The sequence below is a fragment of the Podarcis gaigeae genome (assembly GCF_964106915.1).
Source record: "Podarcis gaigeae genome assembly, chromosome: 6".
NCBI lineage: Eukaryota > Metazoa > Chordata > Lepidosauria > Squamata > Lacertidae > Podarcis > Podarcis gaigeae.
In genome coordinates, this window is record NC_139682.1 from 3,102,946 (window position 1) to 3,124,432 (window position 21,487).

A 21,487-nucleotide genomic window follows, 5' to 3' on the forward strand; every position below is an offset into this window, starting at 1 on the left:
GTCATTACATACATATACACATATTGACTTCCTTCCTTTGTTCTAAGACCTCAAAATTTTTACTCTTTCTAAATTGTCGTGTCTAATGTAGATTACTTCTATCTTTATACTTTTTACACCATTTTTATTTTTCTTTAACCCTGCAAAGCATCATTCATTACATATCAATAAGCTTACTCCAGAACAATTTTTTTTATATACTCTTTAGCACATCCCCATTCTTTTAATAATTTCTGGTCCGATTGTCCCCTTATGAATGCTGTGAGTCTTGCCAGATTCATATATCCATATATTTGCTTTTGTTGTTGTTGTTTAGTCGTGTCCGACTCTTTGTGACCCCATGGATCAGAGCACGCCAGGCACTCCTGTCTTCCACTGCCTCCCGCAGTTTGGTCAAACTCATGCTGGTCGCTTTGAGAACACTGTCCCACCATCTTGTCCTCTGTCGCCCCCTTCTCCTTGTGCCCTCCATCTTTCCCAACATCAGGGTCTTTCCCAGGGAGTCTTTTCTTCTCATGAGGTGGCCAAAGTCTTGGAGCCTCAGCTTCAGGATCTGTCCTTCCAGTGAGCACGCAGGGCTGATTTCCTTCAGAATGGAGAGGTTGGATCTACTTGCAGTCCATGGGACTCTCCAGAGTCTCCTCCAGCACCATAATTCAAAAGCATCAATTCTTCGGCAATCAGCCTTCTTTATGGTCCAGCTCTCACTTCCATACATCACTACTGGGAAAACCATGGCTTTAACTATACGGCCCTTTGTTGGCAAGGTGATGTTTTTTAAGATGCAGTCTAGGTTTGTCATAATCGCTTTTAATGTAACATAAGAACGTCAGAAGACTGCAGTGCCTGGAGACAGGCAGGTCGTGCATCCATAGCAGTGACCTGAGGAGGGATGACCACTGGGAATGACCACAGAGAAAAGAAATGCATCTGCATCAGAACAACTGGACACCTTCATCTTCCCCAGCTGCAACAAAACATGTCTCTCCCCTATTGGTCTCTACAGTCCAGGCAGAACAGCTTGTTCCCACAATTGAGGAGGCCGGCGTCATACAACATGATGACATGTCTCACACATGACTCTTATGCAAGTTGTGTGGCATGTGCATTTAAAAAACTGTTTTTGAAACGTCGCGAGGGATTGACTGGTGGTTTTATGCTACTTTCTTATTTTAGTTTTTAATTCATCTGTTTGTTTTGAGCGTTCGATAAGCATAGTATTTATTACTTGCTATAAGCTGCCTTGTGAGGCTTATACAATAAAAGGTGGGATATAAGTACCTTAAATAAGCAGACAGATCCCGAGCATGACAAATCCCCTCCGCCAGAGTTATCCTCGAGGGAAATTAAGTAGCAATTATGCATATAAATTGCTGCGTGTTTATGTAGCAATTTTACACGCATGGAGGGTTGTCGCACACAACAATATACATGTGGGATTCATCTCATACACGACTAAAGTTTGGTTTTGGCTGCATTTGGCTGACCAACACATTTTTATTTTACTCAGACTAGGGCTTGCTGATCGGAAGGTTGGCGGTTCGAATCCCTGCGATGGGGTGAGCTCCCATTGCTCAGTCCCAGCTCCTGCCCACCTAGCAGTTCGAAAGCACATCAAAGTGCAAGTAGATAAATAGGTACCGCTCCGGCAGGAAGGTAAAACGTGTTTCCGTGCGCTGCTCTGGTTCACCAGAAGCGACTGAGTCATGCTGGCCACATGACCTGGAAAAACTGTCTGCGGACAAACGCCAGCTCCCTCGGCCAGTAAAACGAGATGAGCGCCGCAACCCCAGAGTCATTTGTGACTGGACTTAACTTTCAGGGGTCCTTTACTTTTTTTATGGCATAAGCACAGATCTGCAGCCCTACCAGAGAGTAAGTGATACTTTCTTCCAAGAAAGCAGGCACAAACTTGAGTTGCAAATTTTAATCTGTAAAGATGCATATCGTAATCTGCGTATCCAAAAGGATCAAAGAAACAAGGCGATAAACAGAGAGGCTTAATTTGCTGCTAGTTTTTTTTTTGTGTGTGTGCCTGTTAGGAACTAGAACTGAAATAAGAACTAGAGGAGGAAGGCTTAAAGGAAAGCTATCTGCCATTGTTGTACCAATCATCTCCTCCCATACAACTAATTAAATGCAGGGATTTATACCCCACCCTTCAAATACATTCTCAGGGTGTCCCAGGAACAATGAGAACACTAGTATAGATTAAAAGAATCTTTAAAATAAACCCTGTAAATATCTCATGGCTACAAAACTGCTTAGATTAAAAGGAGTAATAGGCTAAAATTATCTACAAGCCTCTCTGCAGGAGAGCATTTCACCTGCAAGGGTGCCACCACAGATGAGGCCATGTTCCTAGTATAACAGCTGCTGCTGCTGCTGCTGCTGCTGCTACATTTTTAAAGACTGGTTTCCCCCTGTCCTCAGCATGGTGTAGTGACCTGACTTTTTTCTCTGGTTCATGAGAGCGGACTTGTCTTGCTCGTGTTGCATTGTGGGAAACAGTCCCCCTGTAACCTTGAAATCACTTGTGATTCTGGGAACCTAAGAGCTGACATCCTGGCTCCAGAGATAACTGACCCCCCAATAAGAAAGGGCACAAAATCCATCATTTTCTCCCCCTTTAAGGATGCGTCTTCTTCAAGCCAACAGAGGTACGAGTTGACGATCTAATGATTGACATGGTAAAAAAATGCCTATTCTCCCACCATTCTCCCACGGATGAACATATTTTGCACCTTTCACAGGAGACAGAAGGGAGGCCTCGGAAGACCCCCAGATCACCTATATTACCTTTCAAAGAAATCCTTTCAAACTCCTCTTGGTCCATTTCCATTCCTATTTTACATTGGAACCTACAAGATCCCAAAGCACTTTTAAGGTGGAGATTCGGAACAGGTACTTTTGCACACTCTGCTCCAACAGAGCTCTACCCACTCTACATCACTGTCAAGGGTAATAGAACTGAGGGTATCAGGTTGGCAAAGGGCGATAGAAGCAGAATCGATGTCAGGAATGCTAAAAAAGACTTGTGTTATTTATGGAAATTATTTCCCGCCTTTCTCCCTCCAACAAGCTCAAGGGGGGGGCGTGTGGTTCTCTTCCCATTTAACCTGCAAAACAACCCCGTGAGGTTGGTTAGGCTGAAAGGCTCTGACTGGCCCTCAAGGTCACCCCCAGTGAGTTGGGATTTGAACCCTGATCTCCCAGCTCCTAGCCCAACACTCTAACCATTATACCACACTGCCTTTCACTGTACTGCTAGGTCCTTTTCTCTTTCCTGACAATCAGCTACTTCCCATTGTGACTCCTGAGCATCCGATAGAAAAATGGTCCGCAGCGGATGTCCTTGCATGACACCTCACCCAACTGAGGGCATCTCACCCAGATGATACATCTCAGCAACAGAATAGCCCCATAGCAGCTGGGGGATGTGGAGTGGAAAGGGGAGGCAGCAAAAGGCAGGGGGGGGGGAGCCTCCCCCCTAGAGTCAAGGCACAGAAAAGGACCAGCAAGGCAGGTTCAAAACCGCTGCGGGGTCAAGAGCGGCTGAGGCAGCCTGCAAGCCCTGCTCTTGAGCTGTCAGCTGGCGCCCTGGACGGCTGCATTACCAAGGACACTGACATGTGACAGACACTGTTAATCCCAGACTTCAAATATTCAGAGAGAAATGGGGGGGGGGGGAGATTGAGGATTTAATGGGCTTTGGACAGTTTCCCAGGCATTCAAATATGTCCAGAACGCTGCAGCGGCACAGTGCTCTAGGAAGCAGCTGGATGAGATGCGCCAAGGGCATGCCCGTCGCCACCAAGGAAGATGCCAAGCTCAACAGCTGCTTTTCAAGGCACAGGTTACGTTGGGGAAGCAAGAGAGGTAATGGCTTGGGGAGGAGGAGCCTTCCTCCATCCCAGGCGGGCCTTCTGGTCTGCAAGGAGCTGGTGCTGAGTCCTATAAAGGCCGAGCTCCTCTTTTAAGCTCCCCATCTCACCCCCATAAAGGCAAGAACCCCCACAACGGCAGGAAGGACCTCTGCTACCAAACCTCAGAGGAAGAGGTGGCAGGAGATGTTCCTGCTGGACTGCAAAGTTCAGACCAGACAGGACTTTCCAGGCATTCGTCATCCCTTTGATTTGGGCTCAGTAGAAATGGAGGCAGTGAGAGATTTTACTTTCTTGGGCTCCAAGATCACTGCAGATGGTGACAGCAGCCATGAAATTAAAAGACGCCTGCTTCTTGGGAGAAAAGCAATGACAAACCTAGACAGCATCTTAAAAAGTAGAGACATCACCTTGCCAACAAAGGTCCATATATCCAGTTACAGATAGGTAGCCGTGTTGGTCTGCCATAGTCAAAACAAAAAAATTCCTTCCAGTAGTACCTTAAAGACCAACTAAGTCAGTTCTTGGTATGAGCTTCAGTGTATCTGAAGAAGTGTGCATGCACACAAAAGCTCATACCAAGAACTGACTTAGTTGGTCTTTAAGGTGCTACTGGAAGGAATTTTTTTGTTTTGACAAAGGTCCATATAGTCAAAGCTATGGTTTTCCCAGTAGTGATGTATGGAAGTGAGAGCTGGACCATAAAGAAGGCTGATCGCCAAAGAATGGATGCTTTTGAATTCTGGTGCTGGAGGAGACTCTTGAGAGTCCCATGGACTGCAAGAAGATCCAACCTCTTCATTCTGAAGGAAATCAGCCCTGAGTGCTCACTGGAAGGACAGATCCTGAAGCTGAGGCTCCAAGACTTTGGCCACCTCATGAGAAGACAAGACTCCCTGGAAAAGACCCTGATGTTGGGAAAGATGGAGGGCACAAGGAGAAGGGAACGACAGAGGACGAGATGGTGGGACAGTGTTCTCGAAGCTACGAACATGAGTTTGACCAAACTGTGGGAGGCAGTGGAAGACAGGAGTGCCTGACGTGCTCTGGTCCATGGGGTCACAAAGAGTCGGACACGACTAAACAACAACAACAAAAGCGAATATATGGATATATGAATATGGCAAGACTCACAGCATTCATAAGGGGACAATCGGACCAGAAATTATTAAAAGAATGGGGATGTGCTAAAGAGTATATAAAAAAACATGAGTTTGACCAAACTGTGGGAGGCAGTGGAAGACAGGAGTGCCTGGCGTGCTCTGGTCCAGGGGGTCACGAAGAGTCAGACACGACTAAATGACTAAACAACAACAACAACAACAAAGCTAACTGGAAGTCTGTGCTGAGGAGCAAAATAGCTGCAGCTTGACCTTTCCTTCAGCAGGAACTCACTGGAACTCAGTTCTGGCACCTCTCAGGTGGGAGCCATTGCTACTACAAGAGAACAAGGAAGGTGTTCATGGTGAATTCCAGCACCTCTTTTTCCAGAGAAACAGCACTGCCTGTAACTTGCGTTCTGCAGCCGGCTCTAGCTAAGAGGGCGGCTGCAGCATAATGCACAATATGCCATGAACAGTCTTCAAGGGCTGCCCTATGTAGAGGTCATGGTGGTAATCTAATAAGGAGGTCAGGGATACATAAAAGACAGAGGCAATGGGAGCTGCCAGCTGGTGCGGCTCCGACATGATTCCCAATTTCTGTCGGTGGCAGATATTTGTAGAGACCACCAACCTTGACCAAACTGCAGGAGACAATGGAAGACAGGAGGGCCTGGCGTGCTCTGGTCCATGGGGTCACGAAGAGTCGGACATGACTAAACGACTAAACAACAACAACAACATCATTATCTCCTCCCAGCCTCCTCTTCTCCAGGCTAAACATCCCCAACTCCCTCAACTGCTCCTCATCAGGCTTGGTTTTCAGACCCTTGATCATCTTGGTCGCCCTCCTCTGCGCACCTTCCAGGTTATCATTATCCTTCTTAAATTGTGCTGCCTAGAACTGGCCACAGGCCTCCAGGTGGGATCCGACTGCTTACTGCTTACAGTAATTGGAACAAATGTCAATCCATAGAAAACCAAAAGGAAAATTTGTCCCCCTTCCGAATCAGTCCTAAAATAGCTCCAGAACAGGATTTGCTTTCCCAGGAACTGTGTTGTGGATGGTCCTCTCAAACTTCTTTTGTTCCTTTGCTTACCTCCCCCTGCATAATCTTTTTCCCAGTTGGCTCTCCAACTCCAAGCAGTGCGCTTCCGGTTTTCTCTGTGTGCTTATTTTGTTTTCTTCTGTTTGGCACTCGTATAAAAATTACAATTCAACGATATATGAGCTAAATGTGTGTGTGTGTCTCACTCATTTGTTTTGATTGGTTGTGATGGCTCCAATCACAGCTTTATTTTCTGCCTTTAATATTATGCATTGGAAATGTCCCAGCTCCTTTTGTATTTGTCAAACAATTGTCTGTTCATCCAGTTTTCTGATTGTATCTGGTTTTCTGATTCTCTGGCTCCCTGTTCTGAGTGGGCAGGACTGAAGGTGGAGACACATGAAAAGTGCCGTCCTATTGATTATAGGAGGAACGAACAGGAAAACATGGTCCGGAAAACCCAGGAACAAATTGAAAAAGAAGAGGCATGTTCTTAAGGGAAACTATGACACTGGGCTGTGATCTGCAGAGCCGTATAATGGCATGTGCTAACTGCAGAGTATTCTGTGCAAATTCTGCCAAATATTTCTCCCTCTCCAGCTCTTGCTCACACACAACTCCAGCCTTTTCTTCCGGCTTTGGGATGGCTTTTAGCAAGAGATTCGTGCAGCAAGTGAAAGGTGTTTTCTCCCCAAGCACAAAAGGGACACCTTGCAAGCAGCCCATAATAACCCCTTTAACTTCCCCCTCCCCGCTTTAATAAGCCAACTTTCAGTCACCCCCCCACACCCCTTTCTCTCTTTTCCTGAGATGGTTTCAAGTCTCTCCTGCTGTGAATCGCGAAAGGGCCCAGCTAGTGTTGACAAGTGAACAGGGCCTGCCTTGTCAGCAAATAATGTGATTTTAATAGTCACATTTCCAGTGTCATTATGTCCCAATTACTGCCATGTGGAGGTCTGGAAACCCAGTGGCCAGTTTCTCTGGCTTTAGCAGATAGGTTGTAGCGGGTGGGGGAACCAACTCTTAAGATTTAATACAGAGTTTGGCTCAAGCTGCTAAATTTAGCAGCTGGCGTAACCTGCAGCTTCATGTGACCTTTCAATGCCCAAGCTATGCCCTGGAGCATGTGAAATATTAATAAAGTGCCTGGAATCATGCACAGAGCACATCTTCCTAACCACAGGAAGCTTCTCCTATCTAGGCCACTTCCAGACTGTTGTGATTTTCGGGTAGCATTTGTTGAGGGTTTTTGTTTGGAAAAGCTGAAAGTTTTCCAGCTTTTTTTGGATTGATCCAGGACAAAATGCCGCCTTCTGGAAAATTCCCCCTGGATGTTAATTCCGCCTTTGAAATCCTGGTAACGTCCGGAAAAATCTGGACGTATGGCAGCCATCGATTTGGTCACTTGCAGACAGTTGTTGGTTCAAAAAATCTGGCGGGCATCAGGTTGGAGAATGCTGACCTAAGATCACCGAGACTGCAGTGAGAGTCCAAATGACACAGAAGTGTTTTTTTAAAGGTGATGCTGCTCAGGTATGGGGTGGATCAGGCTGAGTCTCCACTTACAAATGCCATCTCCAACTTCTCGAAAGATTTCATCAATAGTGTCTTGGAAAAATCTTACACATCACTTGGGAAGACATGCAAACTCATATCAGTGTACTGGATGAAGCAAAGATCACCAGCCCTTGAGATATTTGAAGATGGCTATCATTCCACCACTCAGGGGAGAGTGGAAAGGGACTGTAGCCTTATTAGAGTTCACCGACTGGGTCTGCGTTGCTCCGGGACAGGAGGAAGAAAGTCAAATGACACCGAGGTTGATTCCAAGAGTTTATTCTGCTCTCCGGATAGCAGAAGGCACTTGCGTGGTGAGTCCAAAGAAATGAGAAGTTCCGTGCAATATATATATCCTCCAGGAACCCTCTCCCTCCTTCCCATATAAATCCAACCATGTCAGCCTATGTACCCAGGTTGACATCATGTATGTTCTTGCTCTGGTATTCTTAACCATAAAAGGGAATTCCTTCCTGTACTTCTGACCATAAAAGGATCTTCCTCTTCCTACTCTTATCTTGGAAGAAGAGGTCATCATCTCCGAGAACACGCTTCTGGCGTTGTTCCTGGACTTAGGTCTGGGCGTCTTTTGTGGTCAGGACACTGACGTGTCTTCTCTGTTCTGCTGGTGCAGTCAGGGTCATCCCTGCTGTCACAAACTGATAAAGGAGATAAAGGCTTTGAGCACAGCCGGGTTTTTCTTTATACATTGACTCAGAGCTCAAGTTAATGGATTTTAGCTAAGGGAAAATAGGGATTTTGGTGCAGTTTCAAACTGCCTGCACAGTCAGTCTTGGGTTTGGGAAACCCATTCCTTCATGTATACAAAGCCCATTTTGTGAATGCGCAAGGATTCTGCCCTGGCTTCCATACTACTTTGCAAGTGCCTATTCAGATAATAAATGTTGCCGAGTCAGCTCATGAGTCACGGCTATTCAGTAAGAAGGACAACAATGTCTGCTACGAGATGAAACATTCTTAAGAGTGGACTTTTTTCATTTAAAAAAGGGAGGATGGTCCCTTTGTCGACACAGCTGCTTTCAGAAGCCAGCGCAAGTTCGGTTCTTGCAGATTAAGTGGACCCAGTGATACAGCAGGTGGTGGAAAGAGTCTTAAAAATGGGATAGGTTTGCATTGTGTGTGTGCATGCAGAACAGGGAAACAGACCACACTTTCCAGACAGAAGGTTATCTACCTAACTCTTCCTGGATCTGTGTTTTATTACTTTCTATGTCCCTTGTAAAAAGGTCTTTGATGTGTGGTCTGTTGGTAAATAGCATTGGTCAGTAAAAGCCTTTGATGTATGGCTGCTCGTAGCTGAACCTGTACTGGCCCTAACGACACAGATCTATAAAATACCTAGTTTGGGGGCACTGCAGTCAGAAGTTGGCCGCAGTGTTGTGCATCGAAGGCTACCTGGGGGTCACTTCTTCAGGGCTCCACAGTGGCAGATTGAAGTGCTGTTTGGTAATGTATATTTTACTTGCTGTTCAGAATAAAATCTGTAATCTCACCCACTTGTGTTTGTATTGCGTCTGAATCTAATTTTAAAAGAACCATCTTGCATTTTGCAAGCTTAAGATGGCATATATGGGCTTGCCCTCCCTTTCACCTTCACAACAACCCTGTGAGGTAGGTTAGACTGTGAGACTGTGACTGGCCAGGGCCCTGCAGAGAAACGTCAAGGCCCAGTGGGGATTCAAACACTGGTCTCTCCCAGGTCCTAGTCCGATCCCCTAACTGTTTCACCGCACTGACTTGCCAGCGTCTTACAGGATCAGATAGCCTACAAGGGAAAATATCTGGACCCTAGACCAGCCTTCACCAACCTGGTGCCCTCCAGGTGCCTGTGGTAGCCCCTCAAGAAGGTCTAAGCTCAAGAGTCTTCTCCCCTCCTGTAGTTTCCAGCACAGGTTTCCAGTTGTGGAGGCAGAGCTTAATCATGCTAGCTTTGTTGTTGTTTAGTTGTTTAAGGTAAAGGTAAAGGTAAAGGTACCCCTGCCCGTACGGGCCAGTCTTGACAGACTCTGGGGTTGTGCGCCCATCTCACTTAAGAGGCCAGGGGCCAGCGCTGCCCGGAGACACTTCCGGGTCACGTGGCCAGCGTGACATCGCTGCTCTGGCGAGCCAGAGCCGCACACGGAAACGCCGTTTACCTTCCCGCTGGTAAGCGGTCCCTATTTATCTACTTGCACCCGGAGGTGCTTTCGAACTGCTAGGTTGGCAGGCGCTGGGACCGAGCAGCGGGAGCGCACCCCGCCGCAGGGATTCGAACCGCCGACCTTTCAATCGGCAAGTCCTAGGCGCTGAGGCTTTAACCCACAGTGCCACCTGCGTCCCTGAAGTGCTGTTTTAGTTGTTTAGTCATGTCCAATTCTTCGTGACCCCCTGGACCAGAGCACGCCAGGCCCTCCTGTCTTCCAATGCCTCCCACAGTTTGGTGAAACTCATGTTCATAGCTTCGAGAACACTGTCCAACAATCTTGTCGTCGTCCCCTTCTCCTTGTGCCCTCCATCTTTCCCAACATCAGGGTCTTTTCCAGGGGGTCTTCTCTCCTCATGAGGTGGCCAAAGTACTGGAGCCTCAGCTTCAGGATCTGTCCTTCCAGTGAGCACTCAGGGCTGATTTCCTTCAGAATGGAGAGGTTGGATCTTCTTGCAGTCCATGGGACTCTCAAGAGTCTTCTCCAGCACCAGAATTCAAAAGCATCAATTCTTCGGCGATCAGCCTTCTTTATGGTCCAGCTCTCACTTCCATATATCACTACTGGGAAAACCATAACTTTAGCAACTTTAGCAACACGGACCTTTGTCGGCAAGGTGATGTCTCTGCTTTTTAAGATGCTGTCTAGGCTTCATGGTGATCCTTCATGGATCACTGCCTTGTCATGGCGAAGGGGCTTGAACAACTCAGAGAAGCTGTGAGCTATGCCGTGCAGGGCCACCCAAGATGAACAGGTCATAGTGGAGAGTTTTGACCAAACGTGATCCACCTGGAGCAGGAACCGGCAAGCCGCTCCAGTATCCCTGCCAAGAAAACTCCATGGACAAAGGCAACAGGCATGCTAGCTAGTAGCCACCAATAGCCATCCCTCAATGAATTTGGCTAATCTTTTAATGCTGGAGACCATCCCTGCCTCCTGTGGAGGTGAGTTCCACAGTTTATGAAGCAGGACTTTATTTGATTCATCCTGAATCTTCCAACAAGAAAGTTGGGAAAGAGAGAAATCATAAAAGGAGCCCCTAGGGAAAATCCGCACGTGGTCTCTCAGTTCGGTCTCTGACACATCACAGATCTAACAGGTAGCTAGCTCCCTGTCTCTCTCTCTCTCCTTCCCCACCCCAATTCTGTTTTCATTGCAGGGAACAAATCTTCTCTCTTTCAGGTGCCCAGCTTGCATCTGAAGAAGATTACATTGCCCATCAGCTCACCAGAAAGGGAAGCGGATCCCTATTTTGCTATGTGTTTGATCCCACGGTTTGCGTTTCAATCCAAAATAATACTGCCACCCCCACCACCAGCAATAATAATAATAATAATAATAATAATAATAATAATAATAAATTATTATTATTTATACCCCGCCCATCTGGCTGGGCTTCCCCAGCCACTCTGGGCAGCTTCCAACAAACTATTAAAATACAGTAATGCATCAAATATTAAAAGCTTCCCTAAATAATAATAATAAGCTGACAGGGCAACAGTATATTGTGTGGGATGATGAAGGCCGCTTCAGCTCCATGAACAATAAGGAATCAAATCATTCTCTCTCTCTCTCTCTCTCTCTCTCTCTCTCAAAAACAAACAAAAAATAACCCTTTAAAAAGTATTTAATTCTCCAAAGCTGATGATCAAACAGAATCCCACAGAGAAGACCCTTGCCGCTAATTGCTGCCTCCATATTAAGGATGGTGGTTGGGGTGGCAGAGGCTAAGGAGCTTAATTATAACAATTAACATAAAGGCTGAAGGTATAATACAGATATGGCGAGCGCTTTCCCTGGAATAAACAGTGGGGTCATCAGACGCTGGTTCTTTTAAAAAAAATTGCAGCGCTGGTGACCACTGTTGCTTGTTGGCTTAGCCACTACGGTCTTAGCTAGCTTATGACTTCTTTGTTGGTGCAATGCTTCTGAATTTAAAACTGAACTGCTGCGAGGGAAGTAAAAGCTGCTCTCTATTCTGCCTTGGTCAGAGCTGGAAGGGAACCCAAGGGTCATCTAGTCCAACGCCGTGCAATGCAGGAGGCTCAGGATAGTCCAAGACAAATGGCCATCCAAGCTCTGCTTAAAAACCTCCAAGGAAGGGTAGGCCTCCATTTTCTGAGGGCGTCTCTTCCACCGTCAAACTGCTCTGGCCATCAGAAAGTCCTTCATGATGTTCTGTCGCAATCTCCTTTCTTGTAAGTTGAGTCCATTGGTTCGGGTTTTAACCTCGAAAGCAGGAGAAAACAAACTTGCTAAAATGTATAAAATAAGTAATAAATGTTGGAAATGTAAAGAAAAGGAAGGAACTTTCTATCACATGTGGTGGGAATGTAAAAAAGTGGAAAAACTTCTGGTAAATGATATATAAGGAGATGAAAAAGATGTTGAAATATACGTTTATTAAGAAACCAGAAGGATTTTTACTTGGCATTGTAGGAGATGACATTAATAGACAGGATTGTAAGTTGTTTTTATATGCAATGATGGCAGCAAGAATATTATTGGCACAAAAATGGAAGCAAGAAGACGAAAGAAGAATGGCGGATGAAATTAATGGGCTATGCAGAATTGGATAAATTAACTCGAAAGATTTGAAACATACGGGACCAGAGATTCTTAGAAGACTGGAGTAAATATATGAACTAATTGTGACGAACAGATTACGCTAGTAGGACTGCAAGAAGCTCTGTAAGGAGGACTATTTGAAATATTGCAAGAAAGACTATGAGGAGAATTATTAGTTAATGATAATTAAGAGTAATAGAGAAATTAAGAAATGCAGAATAAGTGATAAAGAATGAAAAATCTTCAGAGGTGTTGACGGAAGCCTAAAATATTGTATAAGATAAGAAGTTATGTTAAATGATTGTTGGAAATGATATGTTTAAAAAATGTAATAAAAATGCCTATATATGTGGGTGTGGGTGTGTGGGTGTATATATAAACTTGCTCCATCTTCCATGTGGCAGCTCTTTAGATATTATTATTATTATTATTATTATTATTATTATGCTTTTCCTCAGTAGATCACAGGGCAGTTCACAACAAAATTTGAAGATGGCTATTATATCCCCCTGGATGTGGGTGGTGCTGTCGTCTAAACCACTGACCCTAGGGCATGGGTAGGCAAACTAAGGCCAGGGGCCAGATCCGGCCCAATCGCCTTCTAAATCCAGCCCGCAGAGAGTCCAGGAATCAGCGTGTTTTTACATGAGTAGAATGTGTGCTTTTATTTAAATTGCATCTCTGGGTTATTTGTGGGGCATAGGAATTTGTTCATTTCCCCCAAAAAAATATAGTCCGTCCTCCCCACAAGGTCTGAGGTACAGTGGACCGGCTCCCTGCTGAAAAAAATTGCGGACCCCTGGCCTAGGGCTTGCCGATCAGAAGGTCAGCGGTTCGAATCCCCGTGACTGGGTGAGCTCCCGTTTCTTGGTCCCTGCTCCTGCCAACCTAGCAATTCAAAAGCACGTCAAAGTGCAAGTAGATAAAGAGGTACCGCTCTGGCAGGAAGGTAAACTGTGTTTCCATGCACTGCTCTGGTTTCCAGAAGCGGCTCAGTCATGCTGGTCACATGACCCGGAAGCTGTACGCCGGCTCCCTCAGCCAGTAAAGCGAGATGAGTGCCGCAACCCCAGAGTCGTTCTTGACTGGACTTAATGGTCAGGGGTCCTTTATTCTTTTTTATTATATCCCCTCTCAGTCTCCTCTTTTCCAGGATAAACATACCCAGCTCATTCAACTGTTCCTCATATGTCTTGGTTTTCTGACCCTTGACCAGACCCTTGATGAAGAGTCTGGAAACCAAGCCTGATGAGGAACAGTTGAGGGAATTGGGTATGTTTAGCCTGGGAAAATGAGGGTGAAAGAGGAGAGCGCAAAATATGGTCTGAAGCTCAACATCAAAAAAACGAAGATCATGGCCACTGTTCCCATCAGCTCCTGGCAAATAGAAGGGGAAGAAATGGAGGCAGTGAGAGATTTTACTTTCTTGGGCTCCATGATCACTGCAGATGGTGACAGCAGCCACGAAATTAAAAGATGCCTGCTCCTTGGGAGAAAGGTGATGGCAAACCTAGACAGCATCTTAAAAAGCAGAGACATCACCTTGCCAACAAAGGTCTGTATAGTTAAAGCCATGGTTTTCCCGGTAGTGATGTATGGAAGTGAGAGCTGGACCATAAAGAAGGCTGATCGCCGAAGAATGGATGCTTTTGAATTCTGGTGCTGGAGGAGACTCTTGAGAGTCCCATGGACTGCAAGAAGATCCAACCTCTCCATTCTGAAGGAAATCAGCCCTGAGTGCTCCCTGGAAGGACAGATCGTGAAGCTGAGGCTCCAATACTTTGGCTATCTCATGAGAAGAGAAGACTCCCTGGAAAAGACCCTGATGTTGGGAAAGATGGAGGGCACAAGGAGAAGGGGACGACAGAGGAGGAGGTGGTTGGCAGTGTTCTCGAAGCTGCCAGCATGAGTTTGACCAAACTGCAGGAGGCAGTGGAAGACAGGAGTGCCTGGCGTGCTCTGGTCCAGGGGGTCACGAAGAGTCGGACACAACTAAACGACTAAACAACAACAACAACAGCCTGGAAAAGAGGAGACTAAGTGGGGGGGGGGGGATGTGACAGCCATGTTCAAATATCTGAAGGGCTGTCACATGGAAGATGGAGCAAGCTCATTTTCTGCATTATGAGAGGTTGGACTATACTGACCCTGGGGTGTAGCTTGCAGCTTTACAATTCTTTGCTGTTGTTGTTGTTGAACCTAATTTACAAGGTTGTGAGGATGGAATCGGGAGAAGAGACCCATCTGTGCCATGCTGAGTTTTTTTGAAGGAAAGGTTGGACATCAAAGCAAGAAGAAAATAAATAACAGAAAAATAACAAAACAAGACCCTCCAAGGATTTGGCCACTTAATCCCGCTGCCCTCACCCCTCAGGGGTGGAGTTTGGTACTTTACACAAAATTTGGAACCGCCAAATATTTTTTATTTTCACCATAAATAATATTATCATTTTGCTCAAAGCCCTGAGGGAGGGGAAACCACCTGCACCACCCTAAATCTAGTGCTGAAGCCATCACCTTCCCTCTGGTCTGCATGCTGACAAGTGTGATCTAACAAACCCACAGCTGCCTGTTTTATGATGGTGTTGGTGGGGGAGAGACAAGTGGGGGAGGTCTCTAAGCCTTTAATCAATGCTCTTTGACGTGACATCATTCAGACTGACTTGCCACTCGGAGGCCTGTCTAATTATCTGACTTTGCACGATGCATAATGGATTTAAACGGCTGCAGCCCACCCCCCCTCCCAAAGGCCATTTTTCCTCTCCTTGTTCTAAATAAAGGATTATAGACTAATATCGCCAAATTACTTTTTAGGAAAAATTCTACTCCGTATCAATTAGGTTTAGATCTGCAGGTTTTTATCTCTACCTCCACCACCTTTTCTCTGTCTCTCTCTTTTTTTTAGCAGAAGTCGGGGGAGGGGGAGGGAATCCTAGATGATGATTAATGAATTTAGTTACAACGGGGGCTTGCTTTTCTTCTTCCCGACACTAAGAAATGGGTGGCTGTAATTGGAACAACTTAAGAGCGTGGCTGGCTGTGGAGAGAGATGCTTGGATTGGTTTGGATTATTTATATCGCTCTGAAGAAGGTTAATAATGAGGGTCTTTAACTGGCCACTCGCTGTGCGGCTCATCTCCAGGCAGTGGCTGGAATACGAAACGTTTTTGTTTTTTCAACAGGTCTATTCTGGAATGCAACGTTTAAAATGGCACTTGGGGTAAAGTGAGAAGTGCTGGTGGCAAAATATATGTAAAAAAAAGCCCCACAGATTCAAAGCCCATGATTGTCTGCTTTGTGGCAAACGGAGGGTGTTGCGGCAGCTTGCACTTTGAAAGAGATGGTTATTCATTCAGATTAAGATTATACGAATAACAGTTCTGGATCAGGCCAATGGCCCATCTCAGCATCCTGTTCTCACAGGGCCAACCAGATGCCCATTATGGGAAACCTGCAATCAGGACCTGAGCACAAGAGCAACTCCCGCCTCCTGTGGTTTCCAGCAACTGGTGTAATAAACGAAAATCTGCCCTGATTCCCTTATGGGGGACACAAGATCCCTTGTAGAGTCCTTTGTAGGTTCTCCATCGGTCGGAGAAAAGAACAGAGGCCAACCAGAGAATATTGAGAAGCAAAGCAGCTCATAAGCCTGATCTTTATTGATCTGTTGCAACAGGGTGCTCCCCTCACACGCAGGAGGGAGGAGGAACCCAGAACAAAGGTGTGAAGTAGACATTTTAAATTGCCCACCCTGGAGGCCAAGACCACCCCCAGACACATCATACCTACATCACAGAAAGGGCGGTCTACAGCAGAAATCTGAGTGCGTTGTTTATCTCCTGTCCTGGTTTATCTCCTGTCTGGCACGCTACCTGTTAATGCTCACTTGATTGGATACCCTGGGGAGCCTGGCCAGTCTTTTGTAGTGACAAATACCCAGTTCCTGAATAGGCTCACCCTATTCATACACAGACATACCCTTTAGACAGGATTTGTGAAGGAAAAGACAATGGGGAGCCTTTTCCATTTCCCTTTGACCTTGCAGAGAAAACATTTGGTCAGTTTGGGAGCCAAAATGGCTCCAGGACTGCCCTCCTGTGCTGCTTCAGACATGTGGTTCACATATTTATGTACGTGTTTGTTTGGTATATATAAGACTTTAATTTATTTATTTCACTGGCTTTCAGAAGCATTGCTGTCTCCAACTGTGATGGAGCTAAGATGGTTTTAATAAAGGACTGGACAAATTCATAGAAACGTGGAATTGTAGAATTGTAGAGCTGGAAGGGGCTCCCAAGTGCCATCTAGTCCAATCCCTTGCAATGCTCAACTAAAGCATCCATGACAAATGGCCATTGTTGTAAAACCATCCAGCCTCTGTTTAAAAACCTCCATGGAAGGAGAGTTCACAACCTCCCAAGACTGTTCCACTGTCAAACAGCTCTTACCGTCAGAAAAGTTTTCCCTGATGTTTAGTCGGAATCTCCTTTCTCGTAACTTGAAGCCGTGGGTTCGAGTCCTACCCTCCAGAGTGGTAGAAAACAAGCTTGCTCCCTATTCCATGGGACAGCCCTGAAGTTGGATGAGGCTATCAAAGGCTACCAGCCACAAAGACTATGTCCAAGGTTGGAGGCAGCATGTGGTTGAAGTGTTTCTGAGCACAATTCAAAATGTTGGCACTGACCTTGAAAGCCCCAAACGGCCTCGGTCCAGTATACCTGAAGGAGCGTCTCCACCCCCATCGTTCTGCCCGGACACTGAGGTCCGGCTCCGAGGGGCTTCTGGTGGTTCCCTCACTGCAAAAAGCCAAGTTACAGGGAACCAGGCAGAGGGCCTTCTCGGTGGTGGTGCCTGCCCTGTGGAACACCCTCCCACAAGATGTCATAGAGATAAACAACTACCAGACTTTTAGAAGACATCTGAAGGCAGCCCTGTTTAGGGAAGTTTTTAATGTTTGATGCATTATGGTATTTAAATATTTTGATGGAAGCCGCCAAGAGTGTCTGGGGAAGCCCAGCCAGATGGGCGGGGTATAAATAATAAATTATTATTATTATAACAGGGAATCATAAGCAGGGAAAGATCTGTTGCACTCAGGGCCTGATTCTAGGCTTCCCTTAGGCACCTGGTAAGGATAAGGTGCTGGACAAAATGGCCCTTTTTCCTAATTCTGCAAGCTCTTCTTTTTTTGCTCATGATGCTTCCAGCCTCGCAGCTTTGAACGCCCCCCTTGCAGACACGCTCCTTGCTCTACCACTGTAAGCTACGTGAGGAATTGCAGGCTCTTTTCACACACTTCATGGGGCACGGTATTTTTTTTTTTAACATGCTCATCCCTCTTGTGTTCTGTCCACACTGCTGAACACCACATGGCTGCAGGGACAGGCAAGTGACAATGAGCTTCAGCACGCTATATTCGTAGAAAGAAAACAGCAATACCGTTCTGAACTGTGGAGAGGCAGCAAAAGGCTCAGGCACCTGAAATGTCACTGCACACGGTTAGGAGCGTTACTCTTTCAAAAGGCAGATGAGGAGGGTGATTACAGTCTTTGCCAACCTGGTGCCCGCCAGATGTTTTAGACTACAACTTCCATCAACGTTGAGCAGCTCTATGCAGCCTGCAACAGCCGCTTCCTCCCCCATGAATTTGTCTACTCCTCGCGGGTGGCGCTGTGGGTTAAACGACTGAGCCTAGGACATGCCGATCAGAAGGTCGGCGGTTCGAATCCCTGCGACGGGGTGAGCTCCCGTTGCTCGGTCCCTGCTCCTGCCAACCTAGCAGTTTGAAAGCACGTCAAATTGCAAGTAGATAAATAGGTACCACTCCGGCGGGAAGGTAAATGACGTTTCTGTGCACTGCTCTGGTTCACCAGAAGCGGCTTAGTCATGCTGGCCACATGACCTGGAAGCTGTACGCCGGCTCCCTCGGCCAATAAAGCGAGATGAGTGCCGCAACCCCAGAGTCGGCCACGAATGGACCTAATGGTCCGGGGTCCCTTTACCTTTATATCTTGTGGGAGCACAGTGTCAACACCTAAGAGGAACACTTGCAGACTTCAGGGTGGGAATCGGTCACATGCCAGCAAGTTGAGGCTCCACAATTTATAGTTTGTGCAACACGCCCACTTCCTCAAAGGATCAGCCCTTTTGCAATTAGGAAAGCGACGGGGAAGTACAAGATAGCTCTTTCTATGATGAAATGGCCATGCAGGCTCTCTGCAAACAAATCAGAGTGAATGCTAATTGAATAGCCGGCAATGTCTAATCTCCCTGCAAACAAATCAGGAAGACAGGTTGTTTGGAGGTGTCCAAGCAAGGAGTGAGTGGGCAAGCACTCTATGGAACCTGCAGGCATTATACTTTGTACTTGGTTGGCCTTTCCCATTATTCAAATGTGAAAACAAAGGCAGGAGGAGGGTCCTGATGGAGCAGATCAGAGGCCCATCTAGTCCCCCCCCTTCTCTTTCCAAGGTCAGCCAACCAGATTCCTCAGGAATCTCTCAAGAAGGCCTGACTGTGATGAATGTGAATCTCCTGCTTCTCTCCAGCACCTGACACACAGAGAGAGCTACATTGTCTCTGACCATACAGCTTCAATTTAGCTGTCATGGCTAGGAAGAGTTAACAGACTCCCAGCCCTCTCCCCGAGGTTGTCTCACCCCTTCTTTGAAGCCACACGGTTGACTCAGTTTCAGTTTGCTGTCCACTATAACCTCTAATCATTCTCGGAAGTCCCACTGCTGAGCTGGTTGACGGTTATTCCCTGGCGCGATGACAAAACCAAAATTACTGCCCGTCTCTGACCGGAGACGAGCAGCAGCTTATATTACAGTTCTTAGGACTCATCTTGACTTCTGCCAGTCCCACCACTTTCCCCCAGGAAAACCTGATCTTTACCGCTGGATCGGAGCCAATGTCTATCGGGTTTTCCACGGACTGATGTTTGCTCCGATTCAGCAGTAAAGAGCAGGTTTTCCCTGGGGAGGCAGTGAGGCAAACAGAAAACAGCTTGGCCCTGTGCCTAGAAAACACAGGGGAAGTGGAAAACTGCTCAGACCCATGCTTCCTAGGACCAGGACAAGAAGAAATGTGGGCAAGCCCATAATGTGGAAGTATAATGTGCAGATGTTAAAACAGCCTCCTCCAACCTGGTGCCCTTCATGTGCTTCAGACAACATTTCTTATCAGCCTCAGCCAGGCATGGTGCAGCTGGGTAATTATGGGGCCTGGACTTCACAGACTTAGCTACACACACACACACACACACACACACACACTTTAGACAGCCATGTGCATTATCCCGTAACATCTCGCTTCTGCGTCCCAGATACATTAGAGCAGAATACAGAGATGTTAAGTTTGCCAAACTTGTGAAAAGAAAATAAATCCTCAGCTCACAAGCAGTTGCCCATTTTTGTGTGGGTGTATTCTGCAAAACAACATTCTGCACACAATAATAGTGGTGGATTTGTACTGGACCGTCTACACAAAATTCCAATTTGGCAATTGTTCTGCAACGCTTCCCCAATGTAACGTCATTATTGCCATTTGCTATGGTTTGCTATTGCATTTTGCTATGGTGCAGGGGCAGACTTCGGTTTTTCAAATTTCAGCAGTTCCCTGCACAAGGCTAAAATCTGACATGCCCCCGCTTCTCATCTTCTATTCCGCTCATGCTGTGTCATAGATGTAGCCCCCTGGGGTGTCCCCACTTAGCTTGGCACCTAGTGCAGGGGAAACAGTTGCACTGCCCTAAATCCACCTAAAGAACCTTTTAATGAGGGTGAAAGAAGAGAGCGCAAAATATGATCTGAAGCTCAACATCAAAAAAGCTAAGATCATGGCCACTGGGCCCATCACCTCCTGGCAAATAGAAGGGGAAGAATGGAGGCAGGGAGAGATTTTACTTTCTTGGGCTCCATGATCACTGCAGATGGTGACAGCAGCCACGAAATTAAAAGACGCCTGCTTCTTGGGAGAAAGGTGATGGCAAACCTAGACAGCATCTTAAAAAGCAGAGACATCACCTTGCCAACAAAGGTCCGTATAGTTAAAGCTATGGTTTTCCCAGTAGTGATGTGTGGAAATGAGAGCTGGACCCTAAAGAAGGCTGATCGCCGAAGAATGGATGCTTTTGAATTATGGTGCTGGAGGAGACTTTTGAGAGTCCCATGGACTGCAAGAAGATCAAACCTCTCCATTCTGAAGGAAATGAGCCCTGAGTGCTCACTGGAAGGACAGATCCTGAAGCTGAGGCTCCAAGACTTTGGCCACCTCATGAGAAGAGAAGACTCCCTGGAAAAGACCCTGATGTTGGGAAAGATGGAGGGCACAAGGAGAAGGGGAGGACAGAGGACGAGATGGTGGGACAGTGTTCTTGAAGCTACCAGCATGAGTTTGACCAAACTGAGGGAGGCAGTGGAAGACAGGAGTGCCTGGTGTTCTCTGGTCCAGGAGGTCACGAAGTGTCGGACATGACTAACCGACTAAACAACAACAACAAATCCACCTCTGTTATAGTGCAAGAAACAAAACACAGAATATTTGTGGTAGGAAAAGTTACAAGCAGGAAGTTGTGGGACGTGAGCTATGTGGAAATGAAGTACTATGCCCTCCCTAAAACCTCTGCAGGAGCGAAACAGTACAGTTGTACCTTGGATCTCAAACGCCTTGACTCCCAAACAAATCGGCTCCTGAACAATCAAAACCCGGAAGTGAGTGTCCCGGTTTTTTAACATTCTTTTGGAACCCAAACGTCCGATGTGGGTTCTGTGGGTTCTGTGCTTTGGTTTCCGAAAGTTTTGGAAGTCTAACAGACTTCCGGAACGGATTCTGTTCACCTTCGAAGGTACGACTGTATTGAAAGCCGGGTCAAACCTATTCCGTCCTGAAACCGTCATGTGCACAAATCATTCTCAATACACAATGAAAACGGCAGCCTGAGTGGAGTCGTGCAAGTCAGGTAAGCTTCATATACTGCCATATCTCACTTCCAACGAAACATCTGGAAAAACTTTCTGACAGTAAGAGCTGTTCAGCAGTGAAACGGTATGCCTTGGGAGGTGGTGGAATCTCCTTCCTGGGAGGTTTTTAAGTGGAGGTTGAACGGCCATCTGCCAGGGATA

The 21,487-nt window shown here is 46.4% G+C and overlaps 1 protein-coding gene and 1 long non-coding RNA gene across 2 annotated transcripts in view; both read right to left on the reverse strand.

Annotated features, from left to right (window-relative positions):
- LOC310847269 overlaps nucleotides 1-17,226 on the reverse strand; it is a 43,761-nt gene extending 26,535 nt beyond the window's left edge. The window contains exon 1 of the long non-coding RNA XR_014565746.1: nucleotides 17,081-17,226. This is a non-coding gene — a long non-coding RNA (uncharacterized lncRNA). The remainder of the gene's footprint in view (nucleotides 1-17,080) is intronic.
- Nucleotides 1-21,487, reverse strand: part of XKR7 (XK related 7) — a 50,917-nt gene that overhangs the window by 16,920 nt on the left and 12,510 nt on the right. The gene's annotated exons all lie outside the window — the stretch shown is intronic.